This window comes from Pongo pygmaeus, chromosome 22 (genome assembly GCF_028885625.2).
Source record: "Pongo pygmaeus isolate AG05252 chromosome 22, NHGRI_mPonPyg2-v2.0_pri, whole genome shotgun sequence".
Taxonomy (NCBI): domain Eukaryota; kingdom Metazoa; phylum Chordata; class Mammalia; order Primates; family Hominidae; genus Pongo; species Pongo pygmaeus.
This window is the reverse complement of record NC_072395.2, coordinates 56,433,747-56,451,508: the sequence shown is the minus strand read 5'-3', so window position 1 is coordinate 56,451,508 and position 17,762 is coordinate 56,433,747.

Sequence of the window (17,762 nt, the reverse complement as noted above, 5' to 3'; positions counted from 1 at the left end):
TTTAAAGTTCTCAGCACGGAGTTGAAAACGCCTTTGTCTAACTCTTCCCCAGTCATCCTGGCTATGTCTTCCGGAGCTGCAGAGACCAGTTTGGTCCCTCTCACACCAGGCGGATTCTTGAGCATCTGAAGATGGCTTTCCTCTCCCCTCCTTCTCACCAGCAGCAACGGCGCTTCACAGAAGACACTAGGGAAGACAGCCCTGAAAGAGTGACTCCTCGAGAATAATTGCCTCCTGGAGGGAGTGCTGTCCTGAGGCCCTAGCTCTGACCCACAGCGGGGTCTGGTCCATAGGAAAGAAAAGCCACCTCACCTACTTTCCCCACGTACCCCTGGGCCGGGCAGAGAGCAGAGGATCCTCGGCAGGATTTTGCATTCGCTCTGCGGACTTGCATGGGCTCTTCTCTTGTGCGTGCACATGCAGGATGTCGCCACCAGACTGTACTCACCTACCTCCAGAGGGGCCTCCTCTGGAGCACACGTTCAGAAGGATGCTCGTCAGGGGGCCTCTCCTGCTGGACACCTCTGTCCCTGGGGGGCCTCGCCTGCTGGACACCGGACACCTCTGTCCCTGGGAGGCTTCTTCTACTGGACATCTCTATCCCTGGGGGTCTCACCTGCCAGACAACGCTGTTCCTCGGGGGCCTCTCCTGCTGGACACCACTGTTGTTCAGGGGTCCTCACCTGCCAGGCACCTCTGTTCCTGGGGGCCTCACCTGCTGGGCTCTGCTGTTCATGGGAGGCCTCTCCTGCTGGGCTCTGCTGTTCATGGGAGGCCTCACCTGCTGGGCTCTGCCGTTCTTGGGGATCCTTGCCTGGGACTTTGAGCATCTCATGAGTCTGGTTTTCTTTCTGTTGAGGCCAGTAGGGTAGGCAGAGGGTGGCCCCATCCAGGTGTTCCTCCCAGGGTTGGGAAAGAACAGAGAAGCCTGAGGAGGGGCCTCCCTGCCTAGCTCAGGGCCCTACCAGCTACCCACTGCTGTGCCAGGGCCAGGACGTTTCCTGGGCTCAGGAAGCCGACCTGAACGCTAATGCTGTACCCTGCAGAGTGGGTCAGAGTGTTTCATCATGGAGCTTCGCCACGTGTTTCTGAGACGGGCTGAAGAAAAGGAGATGAGCATTAGGAATGGTTGCCACAGCAATAACTCAGAGTGGGATCTAAGAGAAAGGACTTCCTTCTTCCTGCATCTGCTGCCTACTCCTTGCGCACAGGGGAGGCTGCTGGCCTGGGTTCCAGGTGTTTATTAGGAACAAGGGGTCACACAGGCTAGATTATACCCTGAAACCTCCCTCTGGCTCTGCGACCAGGAACTCGGGGATGAGGGGCAGAGTGGGGGCCTCCTGATGCCCCAGGCTTCCAGCACTGAGTATGGAGTACATCTCACCCCCGGGGCTCCTGGAAGCCTTTCCCATCCTGGGCACAACCACGAATTCCTCTCTGGGTAATTCAGCAGTGAAAGGCATCTGCTCTTCATTGAAGAGCAGCTTGACTTGTGCTCTTCATTGAAGGTAGCTGTGCACAGACCTCGAGCCTGAAGGGTCTAAGGTGTCTCGTGAGCACAGGGTCAGCTCACAGCAGTTGGGAGATGATCCCTCAGGCTGGGTGGGAGAGACCTCAGTGTGAAAGACACAGCCCAGAGTGGACGCTGTCTTGTAGCGGGATTTTTTAAGGAATCAGAGAAACCGATGGGGTACATGAGGATATTTATTATTTAGGTGCCCCAGCCCAGTCAGATTAACATCCAAAGGACTGAGCCCCGAACAAAGAGTTAAGTTACCTTTTAAGCATCTCATCGGGTGGGGGAGATCTGTACAGGGGAAAGCATATTACACAAGCAAGAAACAAAGACAGTTATTTAATTAATGGAGACATGCATTATGGCATTTCTTACTTTTTAAGGAGAAACATGTTTTGCGACCTGAGTTTATCTGTCTGTGACCTTGCAGCTGCACAGCTAGGGAATCAGGGTCTCCACAGTGTGGGAAAGGGAGAGATAAGGCTCTCTAGCCACAGAAAAACAGGCAGTTAATTTTTAAAGGACTCCAGCTCTTTCTCTTTCTCAGGGGGAATTGGGTTTTCTTACAACTGAGTTTCTGCTTACACGTTCTTTAATTTCTTTTAATTCCTGTTCCAGTCTCACAGGGGCATTTTAAAGTGAAAGAGCCAGGTGACTGCTGTCTCAGCAGTGGAGACCTTGCCATGTGTGCTCTGTGAGGGCAGGACGGGCAATCCTTTAGCCTGGCACAGCAAGGAGTGGTCCAGGGTGGTGCAGTGCCAGGGTGCTGTTGTTGCTGTCTCAGCCTGCAGAAGGAGTGGGGGGGTGGTGGAGCCAGGCTGTCTTGGGGGGTGCTTGTCTCTGGCGTGTTGTGCTTCTGCCCTGGCCTGTCTAGGTGGGATGAGTCGTGGTCTTCTGGAGAGAGCCTTGCCTGCTCTTGTGTGTTGTTTTGAATGGCCATGCCTGTGTGCCTCAGGGGCCTGCGGTGGCTGTGGGGCATCACTGATGCGCTTCTATCTTGTACAGATGCTGCAGCACTGAGTTACTTGGCTGAGAGGGAGGGTGGGGCGGTGGGTCTGCAAGCAGCTGTTCTGACGCTGATGCTGCCCAGGGCTTCTGCACCCACGGGGCCGTTCTTGGTGTTTCAGTTCGCTTATTCCTTGAGGGTGCACTGTCCTGCTGGCCACAGGCCTGTGAGAACAGGGCTGGCCCATCCTGGCTCTGACCTTCGAGCGCCAGTCTGGGGCCTGTGTCATCACAGGCCACATGTGTGTCTTGCTGACTGCGCCTGTGAGGGGCCAGTTGGCCAGCCTGGCCTTGTGGTCACCATAGTCTGGCCGGCTCTGCCTCTGCCCAACGCTCTGTCCTCCCGAGCCTGGGCTTCCTGAGTGCTGGGCACCCCGGTCCACTTTGGGCCACTGAAGAACCCTGCCATTTGGGTCCAGCTTGTATTTGTTCAGTTGGTTTTGGGGTGTCCCTTGAGGCCCCTCCCTGCCTTGTGAGATCAATGACTCCCCACAGAAGTGTCCTTTGTGGTTGTCATTTGCGCAGACGGGTCCCTTGGAGCTTGTGGTGTGTCCTAAGTCACGAGCAGGAGGTGGGGCCTCTCCCCAGTGGTTCTTTTCTGGGAAGGGTTTCTCCCGCGAAGGAAGAGCCGGCACACTCGGCAGGAGTGGGGCAGACCCGGGCTGCCTTTCCCCAGAGCAGGACAACAAGCGAATAGCCGTGGACCTGCAGCAGCGAGGAGTCTTCAACAAGACCCAAGAGTGCCAGCCAAAGAGGAAAGGGTTGGTACAATCTGAAAGTTTGCCAGCTAAGAACACATGCTTACCAAAACCACCTGAAAGAAATGTAAATAAAAAATCCTACCAATCAGTAAGAAAAAGACCTACAACCCAATAGAGAAACATACATATGTTACTGGCAGGCATTTCTCAGTGACTTGGCTGGCAAACATGGGAAGAGATGGTCAACCTCATTCGTCTCCAGGGACATGCAAACCTGGATGGTAAGGAGATCACTGTGCACCCACCAGATTGGCCGAACCTCGGAAGTCCAACCTGTCGAGCCTGAGCGGGGTGTGGCTCTCTCCCAGTGCTGCTGGGGGAGTAGCGGTCTGAATATTTGGGAAGCTCATTTGGCACTGTGTGTGACGTTGAACATCATGTGCCCTTTCTACAGCAGGTTCCCTCCAGGCACCCCCAGGAGAAGCTCGAGCATGTGCTCACATCTCTGGGCAGTTCTGTTGGGAGCAGCCCCAAGCCAGACACAGCCCAGTGCCATCCCAGAGTTAAGGAGCACATCATGGCGCGCTGCACGCGGAAACCCCACACAGCTCTGGCCACACTGAGTGAGGGCCACAGCGACAGCACCAGTGCTGCATCGCGTAAGACTGAGTGAAAATGACAAGTCTTGAAGACTCTGTGTGACTCTGTCCCATACAGCTTGGAAACAAGCACAGCGAGCCGTGTGTTTTTCAGCAAGTGTGTGTATATGTGTTAAAACTTTTAAGAAAAAGGAGAAGGAGAAAACTCCAGATGGAGGTTGCCAGGCAGGGTGGGAATGGGAGAGAAAGAAGCATGTTGATTGCTTTCTCTGCTGTCCACTTCTTGGAGTGGGGTTAGGTTCACAAGTGCTCATCACGTTATTAAAATGAATGAATGAAAATACAAGGGAGCCTTACATGAACAAACGATGAACCAAGGATGGCATCAGTTCACTTGAGCCCCAGGATCCTGAGAGAAAGGCAGTGAGGACGCGCGGGTCCATCTCGAAGAAACGTCCACAGTGTGTTCCTTTGCGGTTTCCCATTATCTGCCACGGCGGGGCAGAAGTACAGAGGGCCCCGCCACATGGGGACCCACAGCCTCCATCTTTACTTCTTCCCCTCATCTGCGGGCACGGGGCTGGTAAAGTCGGGGCCTGTCCTCTGCCCTCCCCCAGAATGGCTGATGCATGTGAACGAATGCCTGGCTCTGGTAGGGGCTGCCTGCCAGGCCTATGTTCTGAGTGTCTCCACCCTGTGTGCCTGCACGAGGCTTTGGTGGATTGCATTCTATCCTCAGAGCAACTAGGTGAGGGCACAGTCACCATGTCCCGAGACAGGGAGATGGAGGCCGGGCGAGCTCCAGGGCAGGCGGGCGGATGGGAGCCCCTGTGATGTGGGCGCTGGGGGGCTGAGCGCCACCTTGTGGCAGGCAGCACCCCTCCTTCCTTGGTTTCTCCACAGGGGAGGTCCTCAGTCCTCCTGCAGCCTCCACCACTCCTCACACCGCAGCCACAGAACTGTGCAGGCCTTCGAGAGCCCGAGCGAGTCTCCTGTGCAGCCAGTGGGGGTTCTGGGTGACACAGGTTCTGCAGGCTCTGGGCCTGTTCTCTCTGGAAGCTTCCAGGACAGAGTGCAGCATCCAGGAGGGGAGGGGAGACTTGTCCCCGTTTGTGGCTGGGGAGTGTGAAGCACAGCAGGGTGGTGGCGTTCCCCCAGGGCCCAGGCTGCTGGGAGGCTCATGATTCTTGTATCTGCTCCCTGCTGGTTCTGGGAACAAAGGAAACTGGGGAAGCTGGGCGTTTCCGAGAGAAGTTTCTTCAGAAACCCAGATTGGGTGTTGGACATAAATCTGGAGGAGTCAGCCTCGTCTCCTGGGCTGTGACCTTGTGGAGCAAAGGTGGCGGGAAGCGGAAGCAGAGGCAGGCGGCCCGAGGTGCAGAGTGGGCCAGCGGGGTCCTGCTGCCCCTACTGTCCCCGGGAACCACTGCCTAGGAGCAGCTTCCGTCAACACCCCAGGCCAGAGGCCAAGGCCTCGCTACCATAAACCTACCGTAATCACAGTGCAGTGTTGAAATTAGGATAGACAGTGTATCAGTGGAACCGAATGAGTCCACAAATAGACCCACAAATACAGACACACATTTCCAACAAAGATTCAAAGACAATTCCGTGGAAAAGGGAAGTCTTTTTAACAATGGAGCAGAGACAATTGGGTATCCACTGGCACAAAAATGGAACTGCGTACTTTTCACTGCATACAGAACCTTAACAGATTATAGACCCACGTATGTGATCTAACACTATTAAATTTCTAGAAGAAAACAAAATTTTTGTAAACTTGAGTTAGGAAAAGATTTCGGTACATTGCTGTCAGAGAACGTTTGCAGAGAGCTCTGTTCACTGCAGGGGGAGCTGCAGGTCTGCACTGCTTTGTTCTCTTGGGGCAGCCACCCAGGTCCCCTCTGCTCTTAGGGGAAGCTGCCACCCTGGCCTTCAGGGCTGACTGGAAGCACATATCACTGCTTTGCATCCTGTCCACCTGTGCCCAGCTTTATACACCTGCAGCAGGGGCTGTGAGGGGCGAGGCACCAGCTCAGGGCTGTGTGACCAGCAGGTGGATTTATATCCTCATCTGTTTATGCCAGCACCTGCCCCTGGCTGCTGCCCACCCCCTCATCTTCCCCTGCTCTTGCTTAAGAGGCCAAAGTCTGACTCCACGGAGGGCACAGCACGTTCCTGAGTGCCATGCTAACTTGGCGTCTCTGAGCTGCATTTTCTGCAGCTCGAAAAGGAGGTGTGAGGAATGTGTCCTTTCCCGGCAGCTAGCGCTTTGGAAGGCACCACACACCTTCCTCTTTGCTTGTAGATGTGGCTGTTTAGAAAAACAAGATAGCGTTCCCCAGAGCAGGCTCCTTGGAGAGAGTGGGAGGGGGTGATGGCACTTGTTGGACATGGCCATTCATAAGCGCAGGTCATGGAAGGGGACAGCAGCCAGGATGGAAAATTAAAGCCCGCATCCCTGGGAAGGCAAGCCAGGAGGTCTCACAGCTGCTTCACCTGCAGCAGGCACCAGTCTTCACAGTGTCCACAGAGCCCTGGCCTGGGAGCTAATGACTCCCCTGTAGCCCTGGGGCTTGCTGTGGTGGGGAGCACCACAGACCCCAAACTTCCTGATTGCTCTTGGTACAGACGAAATGCGCCTGAGTCTTCCAGCAGACATGTGGGTAATTTAGGCAAGAAGCATTGTGAGTGAGGACAAAGAGGACTTTTGGTTGCATGTTGTTTTCTTTGTCCAGCGTGGCTGCCTAAGGTGACCACGAGTTCTTGTTCAGCTGGCTGAATCACTGCAGGCAAGGGGAAGGACAACAACCTTTGCAAACACGTCCTCTTTTGGCCTCGGGAGGCAGCATGGGAGTGTCTGCTGAGCTGCCATGGCCTGTTGGGGGAGGGGCTGGTTGTTGAGCCTCAGTCCCCTGCCCTTGCTGTCCAGCCTGCCCGGGGCTCACTGAGGTTCCTGTGACAGCCATCCATGTTCCTCAGAGTTCCACGTGAGACCCCAGAAGCAGAGCAAAGAGCCCCAGGGCTGTATGTGGGCAGCAAGGAATGAAACGCTGAGTCCTCAGGGGATGTTTGAAGATAGAGGGACAGAGGCCAGTCCAGGTGGAAGGATAGAGAACGGTCTTCCAATAGCAATGTGTTCTGAATATTTTGAAACATAATTAGGTTGCCTTGGTGAATTCCCCTGTTTTCTCCAGAGCACTTCTCAATCTGAAGTTGCATATTTACTTGGGAATTTACTTACTTGTTGTGGATCGAACTGTATCCCCTTGATACTGAATTCCTAACCCGCAGTGCCTGTAAATGTGACCTTGTTTAGAAAGAGGGTCTTTACCGATGTAACCAGGTTAAGATGAGGTCAGACTCAAGTAGACTGATGTTCATGATGAAAAGGGGAAGTTGGACACGGAGACACGTGGAGAAGACACAAGATGTGAAATGGAGGCAGAGACCAGGGTGATGCTTCTAGAAACCAAGGAATGCCAAGGGTTGCCAGCAACAAGAAGCTGGGGAGAGGCTGAGGTAGCTTCCTCCTCACAGCCATAGAAGGAACCAGCTCTGCCAACACCTTGACCTTGGATTTCCGACCTCCCAAACTGCAAGACAAATCCATCCCCGCTGTTTGGGCTACCTGGTCTGGGGTGCTTTGTTATGGCAGCCCCAGTAGATGCAACACTACATCACTACCCGCCTCTCCTCTGGACCGGGGGCACAGTGCAAGTGGCAGCCACAACCACCCCTGTCACCAAGCGCCCAGGGGTGACTCCGAAGGTTTGCAAACTGGACAGATGCAGGACCCTCCATTCAGCCTTCTGCAGATTAGAAGGCCTCTCAGTGATGCCTCTGCACCTGTGTTGGTGAGAAGGGGCTGCTTTCTCTGTGGGGCTGGTGGGGAGCAGGCTGTTGTCTCAGGCAGCCTGCCTTAGCACCGGGGTTTCATGTGCTGAACATAGTCCTCTGCTGAGACTGACCTGACATCCAGGGGTGGTCTCTAACTTCCGGGAGCAGCATTGCCACACTCCTGCCCTTCACGTTGGGGGGCGGGGAGCTGGCCTGGGAGTGAACTTCAAGGCCTTTTGAGCCCCTGCTCCTCTGTATGTGTGTGCAGGTGTGTGCTGGGCACAAGGGGTGGGGCAGTTATTTCCTGAGCCAGAACGTGTGTGGGCCCACGCTCCCTCCCCGCCATCTGCGCTGAGTTTCCGTCAAGCTTGCTTTCCAAGGTGGCATCCACCCCGGAATTCCTTGCCATGCCCTCTGGGAGTACTAGGCCGCTGCTGGGAGGCCATGCTTGTGTGGGGGTGGGATAGGGGTGCAGAGGCCCCTGGAGGCCAGTGGGGTTGCAGGGAAGGCTTCCCGATATGAAAGAACACAGGCAGCACCCCCAGGGCCTTCTGCACCTGCCTTCACTGCAGCCCCATTCTGCCCACAGCAGAGGCTGAGAGAGGAATGGCTGTGCGAAGCCCTAGTTTCACCATGTCTGGCTTGCCTCTCCCACAGCAAATGTGCCATCGATTTGAAAACCACTCCAGTGAAAACACGGTTAAACATTTCCCAGAGACGGGCTACTCCTCACTCCCCAGCGTCCCCTTGGGGTCAGTGAATCCTTAAGCAGAATGAGGGCTGCCCATGCCCTGCTGGGAAGAGCTGCATTGAGGGGGGCAGGCGGGGATTAGGTGTTACAGCTTTGGTTGTGTGGCTGGGAGCCCTCCTTAGCCGTGCCCTCCTGAGACTCAGCCAGACAGTTGTAAAATGGCCATTTCAGGAAGGGCCTGGCTGTGGAATGGGGCTGAACTCCAAATGCAGGAGACAGTGCTCTGAGGGGCGTGCACAGGCACATGCGAGAGTCTGGAAGCTTCGCCTCGTGGGGGAATCTAAGCCAGACAGTCGACCAGTTGCTGCGGTGGGGCGAGGGCCTGGAGCCCAGCACAGTGGTCTCATCAGCTGGCCCCACTCACAGGTTGCAGGTAGATGGCCCAGGGCTGATGCCTTCTGAGAGTCATTGCAAGGCAGTGTGCAGCGTGTCTCTGACCCCTCAGATGTGTCTGTAATTTCTTGGCATGCTCCATGGGCTTCAGTGTCAGGTACTGCCATCTGGCCGTGTTCTCCTTGAGCAGAGAGTGCCAGTTTTCACACACGGGCTGCCAGTCCAGACCAAAAGAGGTCCATGGCGAGGGGTGGAGGCTGGCCTCCTTGCAGCTCACTTTGAAGATCCAAATAGGCCACAGTCTCCGGCCTGACCATTAGGGCTTTGGAAACAGAAGGAAAACTCCACCCGTGGACCAAGGTTTTCCTGCTCTTTGAAAGGATCTTGGTTCCAGATTCCACCCTGGGGAGGTTCTGGAATCAGCCCATCCTGGAGGCTTTCTAGGGAGGGGTGGGAAGGTCAACAAGCAGGGGTGGGTAATTTGTCCCCTGGAAGCTCTGATCTAGCCCCAGGGGACAGCCCCACTGGCCACCCCCAGGCTCCAGGACAAAGAGCAAGGGTGAATAGGCCCTCCGTGCCTCTGGGCAGCAGAGAGAGGCTCAAACTTGCATCCCCCCACGTGAGAGAGGCTGCAGCTCCTGCAATGTACACACGGACATCCTTGCCCGGCCACCTGGAGCGTGGCCGCCTGAGCCTACAGCCTGCTCCCCACCAACCCCACCAGCACATGCCACTGTGCCATGTGCTCAGACAGCCCTGGGGCCTCCCACGGGCTCCAGCTGCCCTCGCTGGACCTGTGTGTGTTTCACTCCTCTCATTTGCACAGTAGAGATGCTGCTTCCGCCTTCCAGCAGTCTCCCGGAGGCTTGTAAGGCTGAAGCGCGTTCACACTTAGCTCCTCGAACAGTGCCCAGCATACCCCCGGTGCGGCCCCTGGAGGTGGAGTCTTTTGCCTAAGGTCATGGAATGGGCAGTAGTTAAAACCAAATTTGAACCCACAGCTGTCATGGCAGCAACTGCTTTCGGGTCTGCATGCTCTTATGGGAGAGCTCCAGGTTGGCCTCCGCCCTTTCTGCCCTCACTAAGCCTTTTGCAGGCCTCACGTCCCTCCAAAGCCCCTGGTCTCGTGCCCTTCTTTATTCCAAATTCATGGACATCTGATGTTCATGTGCATGCAGGGACTGTGTCCCAGTAGTGTGCGTGCACGTTGGTGCTGACTGAGCCAGGCTGCGGTCCAGCTGCACAGCGGCAGCCTGCGGATGACTCACAGGTAGGCTCAGCCCTGCAGATGCCCCGGGTGGGCCTCAGGTACAACTTGGACAAGGTCTTCCAACTTCTGCTGGGGGCTTTTTGAATCTCACCCAAATTCTCACTCTTCTCAATGTCCCCGCTCTACCCTCTAACTGGGCTCAGGGAGGAGCAGGGAGGCTTCTCTCACAGGGCAGCTTTTGTCCCTCTCTTCTCCCACCCCAGAAGGTGCGTCTGACACCACCCACCCTGGCTTCCTTGGTTCTGAGCCTTCAGGGGATGTAGACCTGGGGCTGAGTGACTTTGTCTGGGTGATGGGAGCCCCAGGCCAGGCCGCATCCCTATCCAGGCTGTGCAGCCGCCATCCCCGCTCTCAGCCCTGTCAGTCACTACATGACAGATGAACAGCAGTTGGAGCCACAGTGCCCAGGTACAGTGCCCTCCCTTATCCTCAGGGGATGCATTCCAAGATCCCCAGTGGATGCCTGAATCCACAGATAGTATTGAACCCTAGATAGATCCCTAGATAGACCATGTTTTGTCCTCTACGTGCATACGTGTGATAAAGTTTAATTTATAAATTAGGCACAGTAAGAGACTAACAACAATAGCTAATAATAGAACAATTAGAACAATAAGCCAGCATCACTGCTCTTCTGATTTGGGGCTGTTATTAACTAGGATAAGGGTTACTTAAACACAGGTGCTGTGATACCACAACACTTATTCTGATCATCAGGACAGCTACAGCTGGGCGCAGTGGCTCACACCTGTAATACCAGCACTTTAGGAGGCTGAGGCAGGCAGATTACTTGAGGTCAGGAGTTTGAGACCAGCCTGGCCAACATGGTGAAACCCCATCTCTACTAAAAATACAAAAGTTATCTAGGTGTGGTGGCGTGCGCCTGTAATCCCAGCTGCTCCGGAGGCTGAGGCAGGAGAATCACTTGAACCTGGGAGGCAGAGGTGGCAGTGAGCCGAGATCGTGCCACTGCGCTCCAGCCTGGGTACAGAGCAAGACTCCGTCTCAAAAAGAAAAAAAAAAAAATACAGCTACAGAGTGACTAGCAGGCAGGTCAAATAGACACTGTGGAGATGCTGGACAAAGGATGCTACACGTCCCGGGTGGGACACAGCAGGACGGCAGGGAATTTCATCACACCACTCAGAATGGCGAGCAATTGAAAAAACTTATAAATTGTTTATTTCCGGAATTTTTTACTTAATATTTTCAGACTGCAGTTGACCTCAGGGCACTGAACTGTGGAAAGTGAAACCATGGATAAAGGGGAACAACTGTGCTTCCCAAAGTCACAGTGCACTTAGAGGGGGTCCTCCCACCCCATCCTCCCCTCAGACAGAGACTGGGTGTTGTGTGGTTTTCTACAGGGTCCTCTGGGAGGGCAGCGCCTGGGGTGAAGAAGTAGCCCCCAGACTCTGTCCACCCCCTCCCGCCTCTGGAATGTATCAGGGGGAAGACAGGCCTCCAGTTCCATGAGTTCCTGCCGTGGCCCCGCCCAGCACCCTCATGCCCACTGCCATTTTCACTTGGCCAGCACCACTGACCCCAGCGCACTCACGCACAGGCGTGTTCCCTGTGCATATGCTGTCCGTGCACATAAATCCTGAACCAGGCACACAGATGCACATACATTATACACACGCGTGTGTGTGTACACATGCACTGTGTTCACACCCCAAAAACACACCTGTGTAGACACGTGCATGCACAGACATGTTTGTGTACTCGAAGTGGGTTCTGAGACAGTGAGCAGCAGGCACTTGGGTTCTTGGCCAGGAGCGCTGCTGTGCTAAGGCGGGGAGGGCCTGGGTCCCTGCAGGCATCACAGCCTTCCTTCTTACAGACTCGCTCTAGGTTGCCCCTGCTGTTGACACCTGTGTCAGTGCAGACACAGCCCTCCCAGCTGGGCAGCCGAGTCCGAAGGCTGCCTGTGCGCTGGCCCTTCCATCTCTGCTCCTGCACACGGCTCCTCTGCAGACCTATCTCATCGCTGTCACCTGCTTTCTTCTGTTCCAGAAGCCACCCCTGAGCCACGGGAAGCTCCCAGCACCTGCTCTTTTACTCCCAATTTGCTCCTCCTCTTCCGCCCTCCTATTTCTATTTGAAGAAGTATGGAAAGTCAAAAAGTACAGTGAATAAGAGCAACCCCCATATTCCCGTCACCCAGAATGAATAACCTGTTATATGTGTGGGGTGGTGGAAGGTGGTGTGCATGTGTGTGTGTGTGTGAGGGGTGGGGGGGTGCATGTGTGGTATGTAGTGTGTGTGCATGTGTGGCGTGAGGGTATGTGTGGTGTATGTGTGTAGTGTGAATTCAGTGTGTGGTATGTGTGGTGTGTGCATGTATGTTGTGTGGTGTCTGCGCATGTATGGTGTGTTTGGGGTATGTGTGGTGTGTGTGTGTGGGCTGTGTGGGGTGTGAATGTGTGTGGGTGTGTGGTATATGTGTGATGTGTGTGCATGTATGGTGCATGGAGTGTGTGGGGTGTGTGATATAAGTGTGATCACGTGGTATACATGTGTGCTGTGTGATGTGTGCATGTAGTGTGGTGTATGTGCATGTATGGTGTGTGATGTGGCTGTGATGAGTTTGGTGTGAGTGTGCGTGTGTGGTGTGAGCGTGTGGTGTGTGTGCTGTGAGTGTGCTATAAGTGTGGTATAAGTGTGTGTGCTGTGAGTGTGGTATAAGTGTGTGGTATAAGTGTGTGTGTGCTGTGTGGTATAAGTGTGTGGTATGAGTGTGGTGTGTGTGCTGTGAGTGTGGTATAAGTGTGTGGTATGAGTGTGGTGTGTGCTGAGTGTGGTATGAGTGTGTGGTATGAGTGTGGTGTGTGTGCTGTGGTATGAGTGTGTGGTGTGAGTGTGGTATGAGTGTGTGGTGTGAGTGTGGTGTGTGTGCTGAGTGTGGTATGAGTGTGTGGTGTGAGTGTGGTATACGTGTGTGATATGAGTGTGTGGTATGAGTGTGGTGTGTGTGCTGTGAGTGTGGTATAAGTGGTATGAGTGTGGTGTGTGTGCTGTGAGTGTGGTATGAGTGTGGTGTGTGTGCTGTGTGGTATAAGTGTGTGGTATGAGTGTGGTGTGTGTGCTGTGAGTGTGGTATAAGTGTGTGGTATGAGTGTGTGGTGTGTGTGCTGTGAGTGGTATGTGTGTGGTATGAGTGTGTGGTGTGTGTGCTGTGTGGTATGTGTGTGGTATGAGTGTGGTGTGTGTGCTGTGAGTGTGGTATGAGTGTGGTATGAGTGTGGTGTGTGTGCTGTGAGTGTGGCATAAGTGTGTGGTATGAGTGTGGTGTGTGTGCTGTGAGTGTGGTATAAGTGGTGTGAGCGTGTGATATGAGTGTGGTGTGTGTGCTCTGTGGTATAAGTGTGTGGTATGAGTGTGGTGTGTGTACTGTGTGGTATAAGTGTGTGGTATGAGTGTGCTGTGTGTGCTGTGTGGTATGAGTGTGGTGTGTGTACTGTGAGTGTGGTATAAGTGGTATGAGTGTGGCGTGTGTGCTGTGAGTGTGGTAGTGTGTGGTATGAGTGTGGCATAAGTGTGTGGTATGAGTGTAGTGTGAGTGTGGTGTGTGCTGTGAGTGTGGTATGAGTGTGGTGTGTGTGCTGTGAGTGTGGTATAAGTGTGGTATGAGTGTGGTGTGTGCTGTGAGTGTGGTATAAGTGTGTGGTATGAGTGTGGTGTGTGTGCTGTGAGTGTGGTATAAGTGTGTGGTATGAGTGTGGTGTGTGTGCTGTGAGTGTGGTATAAGTGTGTGGTATGAGTGTGGTGTGTGTGCTGTGAGTGTGGTATAAGTGTGTGGTATGAGTGTGGTGTGTGTGCTGTGAGTGTGGTATAAGTGTGTGGTATGAGTGTGGTGTGTGTGCTGTGTGTGTGGTATGAGTGTGTGGTATGAGTGTGGTGTGTGTGCTCTGTGTGTGGTATGAGTGTGTGGTATGAGTGTGGTGTGTGTGCTGTGAGTGTGTGTGGTATGAGTGTGTGGTATGAGTGTGGTGTGTGTGCTGTGAGTGTGGTATAAGAGTGTGGTATGAGTGTGGTGTGTGTGCTGTGGTATGTGTGTGGTGTGAGTGTGGTATGAGTGTGGTGTGTGTGCTGTGAGTGTGGTATGAGTGTGTGGTGTGAGTGTGGTGTGTGCTGTGAGTCTGTGAGTGTGGTATACGTGTGTGGTATGAGTGTGGTGTGTGTGCTGTGAGTGTGGTATAAGTGGTATGAGTGTGGTGTGTGTGCTGTGAGTGTGGTATGAGTGGTGTGTGTGCTGTGAGTGTGGTATAAGTGTGTGGTATGAGTGTGGTGTGTGTGCTGTGAGTGTGGCATAAGTGTGTGGTATGAGTGTGTGGTGTGTGTGCTGTGAGTGGTATGTGTGTGGTATGAGTGTGTGGTGTGTGTGCTGTGAGTGTGGTATGAGTGTGGTGTGTGTGCTGTGAGTGTGGTATGAGTGTGTGGTATGAGTGTGGTGTGTGTGCTGTGAGTGTGGTATAAGTGTGTGAGCGTGTGTGGTATGAGTGTGGTGTGTGTGCTCTGTGGTATATGTGTGGTGTGTGGTGTGTGTACTGTGAGTTTGGTATAAGTGTGCGGTATGAGTGTGGTGTGTGTGCTGTGAGTGTGGTATGAGTGTGTGGTATGAGTGTGGTGTGTGTACTGTGAGTGTGGTATAAGTGGTATGAGTGTGGTGTGTGTGCTGTGAGTGTGGTATAAGTATGTGGTATGAGTGTGGTATAAGTGTGTGGTATGAGTGTAGTATGAGTGTGGTGTGTGCTGTGAGTGTGGTGTGTGTGCTGTGAGTGTGGTATAAGTGTGTGGTATGAGTGTAGTATGAGTGTGGTGTGTGCTGTGAGTGTGGTATGAGTGTGGTGTGTGTGCTGTGAGTGTGGTATAAGTGTGTGGTATGAGTGTGGTATAAGTGTGTGGTATGAGTGTAGTATGAGTGTGGTGTGTGCTGTGAGTGTGGTATGAGTGTGGTGTGTGTGCTGTGAGTGTGGTATAAGTGTGTGGTATGAGTGTGGTGTGTGTGCTGTGAATGTGTGTGTGGTATGAGTGTGTGGTATGAGTGTGGTGTGTGTGCTGAGTGTGGTATAAGTGTGTGGTATGAATGTGGTGTGTGTACTGTGTGTGTGGTATAAGTGTGTGGTATGAGTGTGGTGTGTGTGCTGTGAGTGTGGTAGAAGTGTGTGGTATGAGTGGTGTGTGCTGTGAGTGGTATAAGTGTGTGGTGTGAGTGTGGTGTGTGTGCTGTGAGTGTGGTATGAGTGTGTGGTATGAGTGTGGTGTGTGTGCTGTGAGTGTGGTAGAAGTGTGTGGTATGAGTGGTGTGTGCTGTGAGTGTGGTATAAGTGTGTGGTGTGAGTGTGGTGTGTGTGCTGTGAGTGTGGTATGAGTGTGTGGTATGAGTGTGGTGTGTGTGCTGGTGAGTGTGGTATAAGTGTGTGGTATGAGTGTGTGGTATGTGTGGTGTGTGTGCTGTGAGTGTGGTATAAGTGTGTGGTATGAGTGTGGTGTGTGTACTGTGAGTGTGGTATAAGTGGTATGAGTGTGGTGTGTGTGCTGTGTGGTATGTGTGTGGTAGGAGTGTAGTATGAGTGTGGTGTGTGCTGTGAGTGTGGTATGAGTGTGGTGTGTGTGCTGTGAGTGTGGTATAAGTGTGTGGTATGAGTGTGGTGTGTGTGCTGTGTGTGTGTGGTATGAGCGTGTGGTATGAGTGTGGTGTGTGTGCTGTGAGTGTGGTATGAGTGTGGTATGAGTGGTGTGTGTGCTGGTGAGTGTGGTATGAGTGTGTGGTATGAGTGTGGTGTGTGTGCTGTGAGTGTGGTATAAGTGTGTGGTATGAGTGTGGTGTGTGTGCTGTGAGTGTGTGTGTGGTATGAGCGTGTGGTATGAGTGTGGTGTGTGTGCTGTGAGTGTGGTATGAGTGGTATGAGTGTGGTGTGTGTGCTGGTGAGTGTGGTATGAGTGTGTGGTATGAGTGTGGTGTGTGTGCTGTGAGTGTGGTATAAGTGTGTGGTATGAGTGTGTGGTGTGTGTGCTGGTGAGTGTGGTATGAGTGTGTGGTGTGTGTGGTGTGTGTGTTGTGAGTGTGGTATGAGTGTGTGGTATGAGTGTGGTGTGTGTGCTGTGAGTGTGGTATAAGTGTATGGTATGAGTGTGTGGTGTGTGAGCAGGTGGCGGGGGCAGGAAGGGATCACGCCAGCGCTGTTGTTACAGCACTGACTTCCCCATAGGTGATTTCCGCTGCATCCCAGACGCCCCCCAGCTGGCCCCAATTTTTGGAAAAGTGATTTGGGGGTGAATTGCACTACCTTTAAGTGATTCTGAAGTCCTCAGTGGCTCAGAAATGCAGGGAGACGACATTGGAGGCTTCCCTCCCTCTTGTTAGGACAAATCCCGTGATTTGCAGACCTTGAAAGTCTGAATCCGGGACCTGGACAGGCCCTGGCACCCCCGGGGCCCCTGCAGCAGGTGAGGGGAGGGGCTGGCAGGGCAGTGCACAGGGATGGAAGGTCGCAGGGTGGGCACAGCGTCCCCTGCAATGCCTAGCACATTCCTGTGGTTCCGTGGGTGGGTGGGCAGGACAGGGAGAATCACAGGTGGGAGGAGGCCTGGTCCCCTGTCCTCGCCCTGCGTCAGTCCTGGCTGGTGGCATTCTGGCCACCCTCTCCCGTGATACCAGCCTCGCCCCTCCCCCAGGCCTGGCTGTGTCCGGAGCTGCCCTCTGGGCTCTGTGGGCAATGTGAACATGTGGCCACCAAGAATAGCGCCTCATATTTAGACAGCAGCCTCCTCTGCTCTCGGCCTGCCCTTCCAGGCCCTCTGCGGGCAGGCTGGCCATTTGTCCCAAGTCCCTTTCAGGGTTCTGTTGGTGGAAGGGCCTCCGTCCTGCCCACCTCTTCAGCTGAAGGCTTCTGTCCCAGGATCACACCCCACGCTCCCAACAGGACTCAGAGGGCCTCGTCTTCCAGCCCAGAAGCCACCGAGTTCTTTTGTGTAAAGTGTAAAAAATGTTTTCACACCCAGCAATTTGTGTATGTGTGTGTACATTTAAAATTATGTATTTGTCGTATTCTCATTATCTAACGTCTTAAGGCACAGTGTGTGTTTACGGTGAAGTTTATAACAGCAGATGTTAACCCACCACGTGAAAGTCTTAACCCGATCATCTCAGAGGTGACTTCTAATCCTGGGTTCTCAGACTGGCCTGAGTCTGGGTGGTGATGGAGACAGCAGTGGCTTCCGGGAGGTCCCTGCACTGGCCCCACCCAGGGGACCATGGAAGGATTGGATCTGGGCCACCTGGGTCTCCTCTGGCCTCTTGTCCTGGCACCTGGGAGCAGGGGTGTTGGGAGGAGGAGGCTAGGCTGCTCCCGGGCGCTGGGCCTGGGCCAGGGCCAGTGGCTGTGTCTCAGAGGTCCAGGCTACCTTCCTGCCCCATGTTCCAGAAAGCTCTCCTGTCCCCAGGCTGCCTTCATTCAGGTACCTTTTCACACTTGGATGACTCCAACGGGCTGATTCAGTACCGCAGAGTGTCCCAGCAGCTGACAATGACTGGAACTTGGGGAACGTCTCCATGGCCAGACAGGGCCCTGTTGAGGTGGCTGAGGCCACAGCTTAACACCAACAAACCATTTGCTGGTGTCACAGGACGGGGTGAGTAGCAGCTGCGCATTCCTGCAGAGTGAGCAGGCATTCCCAGCTGGGTGGATGAAGGCCCTGCAGCCTGGATGCGGGAGCTGGAACTGTCCGCTTTGCCTGGCAC